The sequence below is a fragment of the Bombus fervidus genome, chromosome 2 (genome assembly GCF_041682495.2).
Source record: "Bombus fervidus isolate BK054 chromosome 2, iyBomFerv1, whole genome shotgun sequence".
Taxonomy (NCBI): domain Eukaryota; kingdom Metazoa; phylum Arthropoda; class Insecta; order Hymenoptera; family Apidae; genus Bombus; species Bombus fervidus.
Window position 1 is genome coordinate 21,759,072 of NC_091518.1, and position 15,968 is coordinate 21,775,039.

Sequence of the window (15,968 nt, forward strand, 5' to 3'; positions counted from 1 at the left end):
GGAAACATAAATTGTTCTGAAGCTGGCACGAGGTTCGCGGACAGGAAGGGAATCCTGTTAATTAACTTTCCGGCACAATGGCGGACCGGAACTTATAACGGGGCATCAGGTGACCGACTTTTCGTCCCCTTTTAACAAAGAACGCTGACACCGAAGTGCAGCGGAAAACGCGAGGCGAAAGTAATGACACCGCGACGGAGGGGATGAAAATGAATCACGGACGAAGCACGCTCCATTAAGGATGTTTACCGACTACCGGAGTCTGTGCTTAATCAATGCATCTTTTAATTAGACCCTCGTTAACTCTGTATCCGTCGCGTCGATGGGGCAGTGGAATTTGAAAGGCCTGAAAATGTTCGAGGTTTGGCGAGCGGTCAGTCAACACGTTTGATTGAGCTATATAGATTACGGTTAGGACGACCAGATGGAAGTCGACCGAGCGAGCGGTCGACTGCGGAGAAATTTTAGTAAGTCGCTTTGTACAAATGCAAATTTGGTCTACTAGCTCAGTCGACCGCCGAATAAGGACCGAGTGGCAGGAAAGTTTTCGTGTGCGAACACAAAAACTTAGTTGTGTACGTTAGTAAAACCTAGTTGTATTCGGTCGATCATCGAATCCAACTTTTCAGATTTCCTGGTTAACTAGGGTTCTGTAACTGGTATTCTTTGGTAGTCAACCGTCGATGAAGGTAGTCGATTAGATTTGCATTTACACAAAGCGACTTTTTCACTAGTCGACCACTTAACCGATTCGCCTGCAGTCGCTCTTGCAGTGAATGCGTACGTAGACGAACTGACATTCTGACGAATGAAACGTCTCAAGATTACGATGTATACACTCGTAAGAATCGATAGCTTAGGTAATTTTTACATGCAGCATCGTTAGCAGATCGATCAACGAACAATTGCGAACAACTAAATATGTTTACGTATTTATTTGTTATGATGTATTCATTAATATGTGAAAGTATTTAATTATTTTGAGATATTAATAGGTTCGCTGTAGATCCGATTCTATTTTTTACAATGCTGTACGCTAACGAAAAATGTTAATACGGTACAGTATATTGTAAAACTTTCTATATATATTTAATATGAATTATAACGAAATACTTTTGCATAAATTCGGGCGTTTCAATTCACGTTCAAATCGATGTCATACATTTATAATCTAAAAGTATATACTCACTCGAATGCATGTCGTATGCAGTAAACGTATTGAATTCGTTAAAACAGTAGTCCGCACAAATACGCATGCACAGTAACCGTTTGCCGTACGCGATCGACATCTGTGATACGATAAATTTCTCTTTGATCCGGTAATTCGCTTCTTTCAAGAAACTTTCAACTCGAACGTTCGATAAAAGAACTAGAAGGACTGTACTTTTCCAAAGATCCTACTTTTCAGAAAGCTCTCGCGTAAAGTCCAGTAAAAATATAGTATAGTCTAGTCAAATGGAGTAGAGGTGGCACGATAAATCATCGTTCGAACGATATGACAGGGTTGGATGTGACACGGCATTCACAACGACACGGTGTTGAATCCAACGAGAACAATGGCGGCAATAATTTCGTAGATTTGTGTCGCATTTTTATGCCGCTGCGCCGGATGTTAGAAAAAGACGAAGAACGATGAGCGTTTAGCTCGATTACTTTACGCACAGGATTGCCGCGATCGAGTGGTTGGAAGCGTCGTATAATTTATACGTTTCCTTAACTTGCACGGGAAATCAGAGAGTCGAGACTGCAAAAATATTTCCAGATATATTCGAAGTAGATTCGAAATAGCTGATGCGTATGACGGTATAAAAATGGAATGAACTTTGCTTTGCGAGAATGTAGGAAAGAAACGTGGATTGAAAGTCTCGTGCGGGCGATTTCGTTTCCAAGAGGAAAGTTACGTTTGTCTTTGATTAAAGTTTCACTTGCATCACAAGATGACTAGCTTTGTTTCGTTTCTATTTTTACAATCGGGTTGAATAAAGTGTACACTGTCTAAGAGGAAGATGATGATTGAAGTAAATTAATATCTGTAACGTACTCGAAATTGTTCAATCGTGTATATGCAGCGAAACACGATTTGTCAAAGTCTTCGTATTCCTAATATTTAGTACTTTTTCTTATACCTTGTTGCTACTTTCGTTTTTTAATTAAATAATATAATTCATAAATATATAAACACGTTACAATATCGTTATTAACTGGAGAGTATTAAACATTAAAACATCATTCAATTATCGGGTAATCAACAAAACTAGGTAGCGCAAAATCTCGACAAAAACCTCTACGATTAAAGTTTCTGTATAAAAAAAAAAAAAAAAAAGAAAAAAAGGAAACAAGAACGCCGTTCAACATGTTTCCTACACGCTCGATCGGATGATCTCCTATTTTTACGTCTACATCGCAAATTCGAGGATTCGTTACTAATTGTTCGAGCCCGGCCGACCTAAATAACTTCTTGCAGCCATGAAATCCCGAAAAAAGACCTATATATGTTCGGGAGTGGACTCGTGAATTTTCGCGTTTCCATTCATTCGAGCGGCCCTTTCGGTCGAATCCACAATTATAATCGCAAATTCGAAGGCCGCGCCCCCTTTCTGATGTAAATTCACCACCGTTTTTTAGAGCGTGACTGAGATGCCTAACGGTTCTCTAAGACTGATTTATAGGCAAGATACACACGCGATGGCGTGGGGTCAAGTGCTTTCAAACCAGGCGTGTAGCTACTTCCGACCGTTCGATTGTGATGTACAGAGGTGATGGAGTACGATTCGACGATTTAACGATTTCACGGTTGGCCTGTTCGTTCCATGATACCATTGTGTTTGTTCTCGATAAATCGGCACGAAACGATTATTATCTACCGTGGATCTCGATTATCGCGACCGGCAGCGTTTCTTTCCTGGCACGGTTTTTACAACGATGGCTTCATACGCGCACTACGCGCAGTAGCGCACGATAAAACCGTAGAAGAAAATAATAATTTCACGCGGAACTTCCGAGCTATTTCGACAATTTATGCCAATGCATACTCGTATATGTCAGCGCTGCTATTTCCAAGTAAATTTTTGCCGCGAGGCTAATACGTACGCGTATCTCGCGTTAAAACGCTAGAAACAAGCACCGTCTGACACCGAACACTTTACACGCTGAAATGTTTTTACTCGTCCAGCCGAGATAACGTTTAGTTTTGCCGCATTCCGGAAGTGCTAGAAGCCCAAGAATTTTTTCCACGACCTGTAACCGACTACTAGAAAAATAAGTAGCAGAGAGCACCGTGCCACGACCCAATGAAATTCATGTTCGCGCGGCGATCACGTAGCCGGTTTTAGAAGCGGTAAAACGCGGGTTTATTCCACTAACGTTCCACGACGTGGTATTCGACATTAACCTCGGTATTAATATAGCACGAAGCTTTCGGAGGTGACAGAATCGAAGGAAATTTAACGCTCGTAGCATCGAAGATATTGTTGTTCGAGCCTCCTAACGTCAAAGAAGGCATTAGACGTACGAGAAACTATGCCACACCTGTGACGTACGATCGTCGACTAGAAACATGTTGTAGAGATCAATGCAGGAATGGTCATACCCCTTACACGATGAAAATACCTCTTGTTCCTTGCAAGCGGGTCGTCCATAAAATTCGCACGACATAACCCACACAAACACTAAATAAATCTCTGTTTCTCTGGCAGTGATATCCGGGGACGATTCCCGTCGAGTAATCGAGAAACCCAATTCTCATTCGTTCGCCCGGCGAGTGTCAAGGTTCGACGCTTTGGTAGTCGATCCACCCTATTCCCGGAAGGAAATCAGGCCATCCTGAACGACGATTGTAACGTCCACGCTGTCCACTCATCGGTCGAGTCTTCGTAAACACTGGCGAGTTTCGCACTTGACTCTCATAGTTGCACGAACAATAGCGACAGATCGATTAACGGCACTGTACGCGCCCGTAGAAACGACCGAAGGTGTTCATCGGAATGGAAAATCTCATCGGATTGCTCGAAACAAGATAATCTTCTTGACTGGCTGATCTTGACACATCGATTGTCATGTCCGTTTTGCGGCGATCTGTCAGAGATAGACTTTCCTACAGGGACCTTCCCTTCTCGTAGACTCTTCTTTCGTTCATTTTTATCTCCGCGTCAAAAACAACCGATCCCTGTGCACTCGACCGAACATCGCGTTCAACTGACCAAGCACGCGGCTTCCAGCACATCAATTTCAATTCTCCCTCGTCGATCACCACGCACCGACTATCTCCACCAGACAGACAACCAACAGAGACAGACGTAGTTGCACGAGGCACCCCTCGTCACCTCGGAGTATCGCCGACTACGGCACGCTCCGCTCACCCCTTCTTTCGCAACCCCTCACGACGATCACGTGACCGGGAAATTTTACTGGCGCAGCGGAATCAAACAACTTCCTGCTACGATTCGCTCTTCGACTTCCTGCGATCCTATAATGGATAGTGCCACGAGAGTCGGATATCACACCAACTCTCTCTCTCCTTCTCTCTCTCTCTCTCTCTCTCTCTCTCTCTATCTATCTATCTATCTATCTATCTCTCTCGGTCGACTCGTCGATCAGTCCATCGTAGCGCGAACCAGCGTTTCGAGTCTGAAAACCGACAACCACCGGCACGTCATCGTGAGCACTGGCTGTACTAGAAACATCATCGATAGTTACAGGCGACGTTGCTCTTTCGAAGCACTTTCACTTTTTTCTTGTTTTGGCGCGTGTACCGCGAGGCTGCACGTGCACCCACGGGGGTGTCTGCTTCGTAGCCGCCGTTCCCCGTGTGACACGTGTCACTGCGCTCTACCGCAGAAGAAAAGAAGAACGGCCTGTTCTGTGTGCGTGCGAGAAAGAGAAAGACAAAGATAGAAAGAGGAGGAGGAGGAGAATAGGAGAGTGACAAACGCGAGACTGCACGGCGTCCGTGGACGGAAGACAGACGCGATGGCGTTACGAACGGAAAAGGAGGGAAAGTGTGACAAAGGGGGGAAAAGATAGCGACAGGGAGAAAAAGAGGAAAAAAGGCGGCTACCAGCTCCGTAGCCTTCGATTTTTAGAAGGAAAGTGAAGGCTGCAGACACCGCCCAGCTAACCGCCCGGGTGTGCCAACGCGAAAAACCACCCCCGTAGTGTGCTCCACAACCGATGCCCCGAATTCTGTCATTGCCCATGCGCATGGTAACCTTGGTTACCGCGCCCAAGCGCGCCAACTGTCGCCCTGGTGGTGGTCCACGACACTATCACTATACCCTTGGAAAAGTTTCACGCACCCCGCCGATTCCTACGGGACGAAAACCGTGCGCGCCCCTGCGCGTTGCTCCGTTAAAGGGGCGGCGCGGCCGTGCTGATTATTTTTTCAGCGGGACGCGTTCCTCGCTGTGCCGATGAGTCAGCGATACCGAATTAAAGCCGAGAGGACGGTTTAGGGATTCTGCGAGAGACGTTGGATTCTGACATATGTCAATAGGACGTGGAATGGAATTTCAGAATTGTTTCGATCGAATATTTTCAAGGCAATTTTCTATAACGTGTATGTCACAGGTCAAATTCTATTAACTATGCGATAAGATAAAATTCCAAACGCCTTATCACGTGTGACCGTCCGAGTAGCATGTTCTTAGAAATATGTGACAAGTACGATCAAAGGGCTTCTCCCACTTCAACGAATAAAGAATATAAATACTCCCTTCAAAATCATCCAAGTCAGTCTGAATAAATCCGTACTAGCCTGAATATTAAAAAGTCTATCTTCGCGAATCGCAAATACTATTGTATAAATTGAGTGAAAATAAAGAACTCGATCTCCTGTTCGGAAATCGACGTTTTTTTATTTTTTTATCGATTGTTGACGCGATTTTTTACGCGACATGTACATCGTCGCGTGTATTATCGTGTGTGAATTCAAGATATATACAAGAATAAAAGTATAATAATACTAGGTTGAGTAGTAAGTTCATTTTCTCTGGAAAATGGCACGTCAAGTGTTACTATTCTCATGTGAAATTTATTTAACCAAGGAACCATTTATTTATCTTATTTCTTCATACAACGTATCTTTATATTCTTTTTACAATTTTTATAACATTTTTCGAGATGTATATGTTAATGAACAGCGAATGAACTTGTTGCTCAACCCAATAATTTCCAAGTTTTTATGGAATTTGTAGATTTAGAGAGAATGCAATCGACGAACGTAAATTACTTATTCGTGTATTTACTAATGATGTATTTTAAAATTATATACGTGGTCCGTCGAGATAATCGTTGATTTTCAGTATTACTGTTTGAATTAATCGCGATGATTTTTGCATCGATGAGAAAATTATTTCATTCGCTTTACATAGTTTAAAAATTAAACGATCTAACGATAAGAAGCTTTACCAATAGTCAAAGAAGTCTTCGAGACTTAATACTTGATAAAATCAATTCATTCATTGCCTAATGAATGTCTAAGAAGTCGATTTAATCACAGGATAGTATTTTGCTATTGAACAACGGCGAAAGAAGAAAGAAACAAAGTCACTGGGTTCTTTCACCTTCCACTTTTTAATTAAATTGCATTCTGTCAAAGATAAATACCTGAGAGTTTTTCAACGATGATGTATCTTACTTATGAATTAATGAATTAATAAATTGTAAACGTAAATTATTGGAAATTGAAATTATATAATTAAATTCCTCCAACTTTTCAATATTATAAACCACATTCGATACGCTTCAAATATATTACAAGGATTAATATAATGCAAGCTCGTTCGATTAAACGAATACAAATAAAGAAAAATCTCCGCAATCTAGCAATAATCTAACGTTATAAAGACATATATAACATGTACTTCGTGTTTAACATATTTCGATTATCTATCAATTCAATCTTCGTAAGGTCCTCTCAGCCTCTATAATTAAACGCCGATTAAATATCTTCTCTCGTTCATACACACATTAATCTCCTTCAAATTCATAAATTCTGGCAAACTCGATGGCTGGAATATTCGATATTCATCGATGTCTGATCAAAGTTTCGTAGTACCGGCCCATCGAATCCACTTTGCCAGTGGTAAAACGTACTCGAGTTTATTGTACCTCTTACTACAAACTGTAACCGATTTAGTATCTCCGATATTCAATATTCATCGGCTGTCTGACCAAAGTCTCCAGCTATTTACTGATCAAATTTGCTTGTTCCAAAAGATACTCAACTCCGTTCTCTATTTCTAACCGCATACACCAACCAGTTTAACATCTTTGATATTCGATGCTGATCAAGTCTGATCCAAGTCTGATCAAGATTTCGTTCTCCTTCCTGCTATATTTATCGCTCCATCGTCAAACGACACTCGATCTCATTCTACCTCTGATCATCCGTTAATCGCGAATATACGTCCAGTACGTTTACTCGTTTTGGAAGTTAGTCACTCGAGTCTTATTGTCCTTACTAAGAAAATTCGTTGTTCTCTCGTCGAACAACATCCAATCTCATTCTATCTCCAGTCATCTGTCATTTACTCCTTGATAATTGTTGAGATATGTATAATTTTCTGTGCTGTACTGGGTTAAATGTGTAGTGGGGATACTTGTATGTGAGTGCCAGTATGTGTGTGTGCGCAGCGTCTCGAAGACAAAAGAATGTAAACGGTCAGTCGAGAAAAAGTCGAGAAACAGTCGGTTAAGAGTTAAGATATGGAAGAAAGTGCCGAGACACGTGCAAGTATGTATCGATGAATATATAAGGAATCGTCCATGAAATAAATATGTTATTGTTTTAATATTAATCCTCGATATTAATTAAGTGTTCCTATAATATTATTTCGGCTTCAAAGATCCACAATTTTCAAGAATAATATTCAGGCCTGTTCGATATTTCTAATTGCATACACGAATCTATTTAACGTCTTCGACGCTTGATATTCATCCAAGTCTGGAATATTATTATATGAAATATTATTCTCCTTATTATTATATTCCATCATCAAAGGACACTCGATCTCACTCTCCCTTCAATCAATCGTTAATCATCGCTTCGTCTTGTACGTTTACTCGATTTTGCGAGACATCCGGCAACGTATCGTAAGGTACGATCACATGATATCCATTTCTAAAGCAATAGCGGACGAGACGCAAGGTTTGCTCAAGCAAATTAACGCAGGCACCGCGAGAATTACTCGCGCATCGCGTAGTTTCCATTACTAGGCTTATAACAGATGTAACCTATACGGGTGACGGAAACCCTCGACATTGTGGCGCGCCCCGTTCCTCTGGGATAAGTGCAGAAACGTTTTCACGACGGTGCAATGTATGTTTGATCTCCGAAATGGTAAGGGATCAAGAGACTCGACCCAGTATTTGTTATATGGTATTCCGATTGATTCGATATCGTAAAAACAAATATAAGCCAATAGTTTAAGACGTTTCCTCTGCCTTGCTGATGTTATTTAGCTTCTTTCTATCCGTGTATCTAAGAAAATAATATATGTACGTATGTAGGATACATACAGTTACTGGAATTTATGACACTGTGTGCGCTGACAACGTTTTCAGATGTATCGATACTGTTTGCGTTCATATCTAATGCATTATATCGCGGTTACGTTATATATAATCTTATGTAACAAATCATTATATGCAAAATAAAGATGTGAAACATCCGATAAACGTGAAAAGTTTGTTCCAAGCACGGGGATGTTAAATCAACTTATTAATTGCGTTATTGATTAACTAACTTCTATTGTTGGTAATATTGCGACGATGCTATTTTTTTTTTTTTTTTTTTTTTTAAGTCTTTGTAAAGATTCAAGATAAAATTATTCAGGGAGATAGAAATTCTATTAATACAGTAAATTCGAAAGTATATCTTACCGTGTCATTTTCTACCGTAACTACAAAAGCAGATTAATGTAGATCATACCACAAGATGTCTCATAATTTCTGACAACAGTGAATCGCTCTGATAGGATTTGTTTTGTCGACGATCTAAAGGCTGAATTTACCACTTCTAGTTAAGAGCTTTCACATTACCCCGTAACAATGAAACCGTTTTATCAAATAGATACCGTTCTATAGATGAAAGTAAATACATATTTCGGTAGTTGAAAACGTAAACGTTGAAAATTTAGCGACGTAAATTTGACAGTAAATTAAGATCAAAACTGACAGGCTAATTATTATTGTCCCGTTATGCACAACATTCTCCAAGCTATTTGTATAAAATAATTTGACAAATATCGTTGTTTCTCTGTACCGTGATTATTAATTTTCCTCCACTACAAGGATGATCTTTTTTCTTTGAACAGAAAATTTTTATTATAGTAAAATTCGGCATAGCGAATAACTAGGCGGAATAATATTTACCGAGGAGGCGTGAGATGTTTGATAGAATTCAGGGAAATTTATTGCGGAAATCAACACGTAGAAGTTCGTCACAGTGATGTTTCAAATGTCGGGAAACCACCATTACAAACGAAAAAGAATCGTTGACGATGCAGGATCATTTCGATATTGGAATAAAAATTCACGATGTATGAGGAAAGCTAGTGTACCAATGTCATTAATGCAATACACAAATGACACGTCGCTGTGACAAAAACAATATCAGGAAACCGTGGTGTCATGATTTATGTTTACAAAAAAATGTAAAAATATTCATCAAAGGACGTGAACAATATCAAAAAATATTTGAAAGACGCGAAGAAAATAAAAAAAAAATATTCAGAATTTATAAAGCGAGATACAAACGAACAAACTGGCAACGCGAATTTTCCATATAACGAAATTTCAAATCTCTGACCTGCAAAATTCAGGCTTTTAATAAAAACTACAAAGAAGTTCGGAAAGGCGATGAAACATGTAATAGCTGCGAATTAATTCAATAATTGACTGGAATAAGCGAACCAGAAGGAAATCCCGGAACGAGAATTGTTTAACCTTGGTTAAGTAGCATAAACTTGTTAATCCACGCGATATTGGTCGCCACGGACTCGCTTTAGCGCTAGTTCTGGCAACTTCGCGCAAACTTTTGAAGAACCCTGCGCCACGTCAGCTTTTCCTCTTGTTTTTAACGTTTCAGTTTCTGAACACGTTTGTACGTTCACGAGCCAGCGATTGAAACATTAAATAAGTTACTACGGACGTACTATGAAACGTAAACACTCTTCAAAATAAAATTGAAGAACGTGAAAATTTCGATCGATACAAGTAATTTTTCGCGTATTTCAGCGGATTGTTGCTATTTTTAGTATAATATTAAGTAAAATTCATGATAGTTGAAAAGTTGTATAAACCTTTATTATATATAGTATCCTACAATCAGATAGCATTGTTGGATACTTTAAAATCATACTGATACGACCGATCGTACGACGGATCTTTCGTGTCGATCGCCATAGCGTTCAAACAGAAACTACTTTAAGAACGAGGAAGAGCTTAAAGAAAACACAAAGCATTATCTTCTTTCGCGAGAACTTGCTCCAACTTCCGAGTCACTTCAGCCGAAGGTAGCGTCTTAGCGCTGCAGCGCCGTTAAATATTGTGCAAACTATTAAAAAATGGTAAAACAACGTAGCCTAAAGATAAACGACGACGTTGCTTCTACATTACTCCATTAAGAAACAAGCTCAAGAGTTACATAAGCACAATATTATTGAGAAGCTAGATAAGGTAAATAGCTTGCATATTGTTTTATGAAGGTACAAAAAAAAAAAAAAAGAAGAAGAAGAAGAAGAAAAGGATGGAACAGAAGATACCTTACAAGAGTCTGCTATAGAAGTATAAAAACGTAAAAGAAATTTCCACGATTTAGAAGATCTATATTTCATAGTCTTCTAAATATTTCAATTTCTTCAAACTTCATAAAATTGTAGAATCTAGCGGTACAAGAAGAAACGAGAAATGGATCGTAGAAAGAGTAATAAAATCCTTAGAATTCCTTTTTTATAGTAACAGTGTTAAAAAAAAAGAATTCGACGATGTAAAATTGACTGAAAAAAATGCAAATAGAACGTTATCCGAATCCAACGTTTGTCACTAACAGGTTAATAAAATTGAACTGCTTGTTCTATTTAAAGATTCTCAAACAACCTATATACTATACACACCATGTAATTTTTATATCTGTACTTTTCTTTCGTTAAATTATTCCGTTTGAAAAAGTCCTATTATAAACGCAAAGAAATATTCGCTCCGATGGTGTTCCAATTTAGAATTTGATGAATTCAAATCAGAAGCTTGGGGAATACAATAGAACACGTTCGAAATGACTTTTATAAATTTAGGTGATACGTGGTTAATGCTCGATGACACAGATAAACCGGAATTAAGACAATTTCGATTCTTATTATCATAATAGCGCACAGCCATTAAACAAATCACACTAAATCTATTACATTATGTATGTATGTTAGCCTACTGACACAGGGAAGTAGTATAAGATGCCGGCAACCCTAAGGAAGAAGCCCAGCTATCGCGCCCTTTCGTACGCTACAAACACAATTTTTATGTTAATGTAATAAGAAGTCGTGTCGACGTCGAGGAGTCACGCATTTCTCGACGAACTTTCTTTCTGAAAGTTGAACCACCTTCGTCGGCGGAACTAATAATCATAAGATACTGGTAAACGAGCATCTTTAACCAAGATCGAGTGTTCTTTGAAATTTTTATTAAGATAAATATAATGGCGGAAGTAGATCGTCTATATCAAGAAATTATGGGATTACTTCAGATTTTCTTATCTCGTAATGTTCTGTTCAATTACAAAAGTAGATTCTGGGATTTTTCGAACAGTGGAGCGACGTATCTTCAAAAAGAAGACCTAATCGCTCGGCGATAGAATCTCTAAGCTTAACAAGATGAGCTTATCGTTTTAGAGGAATATATAGAAAATTTCACAAAGACCTCTACGAGATAGAAGAATCTGTCTTTTCGTCTATCGCGTATGAAATAATCGTGGAGTTTGTAACGAAGACGATCCTCGTCGAATTTTCCATCCTTTTACAGAGTAACGCATTCTATGATGAATATTACGAAGAATATTGTAAAGAGCGATCGGTGTTTTGAATTACCGTCGAAAATTACATCGATTCTATGAAAACAAACTCTGTCACGAGGTTTGCAAGTTCATCATTTAAATAGATACGATTCTTCCGCTATATAATTAAAAATATACTCACAATATTTTGTTTAAAAAGTTGAAATGTATCGAACAGATTCTTTCGCTTTCCTGGAAAAGGACACATACGCACAAGGTTTGATCTGATTTTCCTTTGTTTAGTAGTCCTTAAATTATTCAAAGCTTTATTTATAAAACTTCCATATTTTATATATTCACATAAAAAAATATACATCCATGAAGAAAATTTCTTATTCAATCACCGAGAATTCATTGAAATTTCAAATCCTTCTTCTCAAACAGAAATGCAAAGGGAATTTCCATTAAAGGAACTAGAGACTTTTTCGGTGGATCACACGTACAGAGAAATTCATGGAAGGAACAATATTCGAAACGAACAATTGCAAACCCGTGGAATTCCCTGCGACGACAGAATTTACCTTGTAAGCATCGTGGATCCCTCCCGAGAGTCGATTGTAGTCTCACGTTTCGAATCTCGCCCCTCGGGCTGCTAGTCCGTGGAACAGCTCGCCAGGGACTTTCATGCTACCGTAAGAAAATAGGGGTGTACTTTTATACGGCATCGATGCTTTTATAAAGGAACGGGAAAAGGTAGAACGCTGGTTCACCAAGGGCAAACCGACTGAAACTCAAACCTTTTGCAGTCGAAACGCGATTAGTCCGAAGGCGTCTTCGATGCCTTTGGTCGCGATACTTATCGGGGTTGGATTTCTTACGAGAAAGAAAAGCGCGATCTCCTTACGAGAATATTCTATGACCGTCTTTCAGACATTCCTTTTGATCTTTCTTGTTTTATTTCTTCTTCTTACTCGTTGATATTAGACGTATAGCGGAGTTTTTGTGATACTTGTTCATAAAGTGACTTTTCTACTTAATATTTCCTTCGTTAGATATATTGTTAATAATAGCGATAAAGAAAAAACTATAAGAAAATTTTGCTACGTTTAAAGGTTTTTTTGAGACTGAAGATTTTTCAAGAATTTCTTTCTCTTCCTTCGTGTTATATCGTGGGATTTATTTATGGGCAGAACGTTTCATCGTTTGATCTATTTACTCTTCACATTTGATTTTCTTTTTTTTAATGTTTAACGTCAGATTAATAATAATAGTAACACAAAAATAGTAATAATGAAATTTCAGTGTACTTGAGAAAAATTGTTTACGCGTAATGAGGTGAAATATAAAAACGTGGTCTAAGCGTTGTTTTATCGAGAAAAATCATTTATTGGAATTGCCATCGATCCATATGAAGTTGTCCACAAGTTTAACGCGTTACGCTAACAGGGTCGAAAGTTTCAGAATATTCCTTTTATGATATCTCGAGGTGAAACATTCTAATCGTTCCAACCCTTTATCCAAAGTTTAGTACCGTACGAGTCTAAGTTTCAATGAATATTCAAGAGCGCAGAATGTAATATTGGCGTCTTTACCCGTTCAAGTTTTTTAATCTCACGGTATTTAACGCGGATATTGAATTTATCGCGTTTTAGTAGAATTTATATAATGAACGTCGAAACGAGAAAAGCTGTAAATCGTATGCAATTAAAGTCGCAGCGCATTGATCTGTCTCAAGTACAACGAGCTCGAGATCAGTTTCGAACTTGTAACGCGAATGTTTACTTTGCAAGTACAAAGGTAATTAATTGATTTCGAATAGAAATTGTGCACAGAAAATGATTACTTGCAAGTGGTCCGCAAACAATTTTCGATTCGAAATGGATACCAATAACCATACAGTCGATGAAAGAATTTCGTGATTCTTTTCTGATATAAAATAAAACCGATTTGTTGGTTCTTGGGTATACATTCAATAAATGCATATAGCGAATGATTAAAATTGGAATTGCTGAAATTTAATGTACTTTTAGTACGAACGATATAATGTAACCTCTCAATCAAATCTTCGATCCTTTAAATTAATTTATATACAAATACAGAGCGAAATATTTTTATCGCGAACGATATCTCTGAGGAATTAAAATTTGTAATTTCGTTCAAGATATATACACTGAAATCAAAATTCTACAATTACTGGAATTTAAAAGTTCGGTTTATTTTCATTCGCTCTTCTCTAATTCCGTTGTGACCATCGAATTTTGGTGTTTCGACCTTGCTATCGTCTCAATAAAATTGAAACGAGAAATCAGTAAAGATTTTTTCATTTTTTTTTTTTTTTTTTTTTTATTCAAACTTAAGATATTACTTAACAATAGAAAAGTACGATTGTACGGTAAAAGCGCAACACGGTTAAAAGTAATCTAAATGAAAGCCGACCCTTCTAATTCAATTCCCTCGCATAAAATAAAGAAACATATTACCCTAGTACGATTTCAGGAAGCCATTAGCCCATTCTTTATTTCTAGCGATATTTGTCTAGGTCCACGCTAATTAATTGAAACTGGAAATTTTCGTTCGTCCAAAAGAGAGAAGAAAAGAAAGGTAGAGAGAAAAGGATAGGGAGAGACAATCAACCGCGAACAAACAATCCAAACAACGTTTGTTAGAAAAGACTAGCAACTCCCGATAAGTATATTCAATCGATATCCCGTAAAACAACAAACTTTTTCTCCGTGTTACGTAAAAAAAATTTACGTCTGTTTAAACTCGATGTCGTTAAAAGGAAACGTCGCACGAAAGGGTATTTCCCGCGTAATCCAATCGATAGCACCGAAGATTCGTCGCCAACGACTGATCTATTGCGTCCTTAAACACGTTCGCGTGTATGTGTGTGGCTATTTACAAAGAACGTACGATAGGACAGTAAAAGGTGGTGCGAGCGAGCGAAAAGCAAGTCACAGAGATCCTTTAGTCGGAATTCTTTAAGAGGTGGCGAAGGAAATGCTGCGTGTTTCTTAACGAGACGTCCCACGGGCAACGAGGAAAGTTACTTTGTTTCAGCAACTTTCGATATCGACGACACTGTTGAGGCTGAGCTAGGCGGCTGGAGTGGCACCCAAACGTGACTCCGTGATCCACGTAATGGGAGCTGCTCAAGTGTTTTCGCAGTGCGAGGGTATTTTCACAGTGAGAATTCGTGTGAATGACGGGTGATTGAGAATCGCACGAATGTTTGGATTAGAGCAATGGAAGGGAGAAGCAATTCAGAGAATGCACGTGGAGATTTCGAATGAATGGTGCCACGTGGAAATTTCTGTACACGTGATAAAAACGATTTTTCGTATATCGCAATTTTGCGTAATACGAATGACATTTTTTTAAAAATCTAATAACTATTGTTTGTTTTCTAATAATAATTTTCAATTTAAATAAATGTGACGGCATACGAGTCAACGGAAGATTTGAATCGGGAGAGACTCGTATTATTTTGCCTTGGAATACCAACGTTGTTTTGGTTTGCTTGGTTCAAAGGTAAACGAACTCCGGACAAAACATTATCGTCGATATTTCTAACCGTCAACCGGAGTTACATCTGAACTTTTTATAATAACACCGGTCGATACAAATAGACGAACGTGCTCTCTAGGACAGTCATTATAGCGAGTCATACACTCGAATAGCGAGGGTATAGTTGAACAATAGCACTGAGCGAGCGACGATTACGACCGGCATACACTATCTCTTATATTCAAAGTGATTTTAATATACACTGACTATTATCATTTTATCACTTGTCTCTTTAATTAATAATAATCCACCTCATAAAACATATTTATATGCTTATATTTTTCCTCGCGCCTTTCCTTTTTCATTCCTCTAGTACAAGTTTTATACTTCAGTCCTCGGTAGCTCTAGTTTTAAAAATATAACACTATTGAGAAGTTAGACAGCGAGCTTTTGGTGAAACTTAAGAGTGTTGAAAGTT

The 15,968-nt window shown here is 38.4% G+C and overlaps 1 protein-coding gene across 10 annotated transcripts in view; it reads right to left on the reverse strand.

Annotated features, from left to right (window-relative positions):
* Nmdar2 (glutamate ionotropic receptor NMDA type subunit 2) overlaps nucleotides 1–15,968 on the reverse strand; it is a 368,342-nt gene that overhangs the window by 124,249 nt on the left and 228,125 nt on the right. For 2 of the 10 annotated variants that reach the window (XM_072021789.1, XM_072021786.1), the window contains exons 1-2: nucleotides 4,586–5,101; nucleotides 3,529–4,541 (exon numbers count right to left, since the gene is read on the reverse strand). The exons of 7 other annotated variants lie outside the window; for them this stretch is intronic. The gene's annotated coding sequence lies outside the window, so the exon portion shown is untranslated. Of the gene's footprint in view, nucleotides 1–3,528; nucleotides 4,542–4,585; nucleotides 5,102–15,968 lie in introns of those variants that run through there. One more of the 10 variants, XM_072021788.1, reaches the window with a different exon arrangement.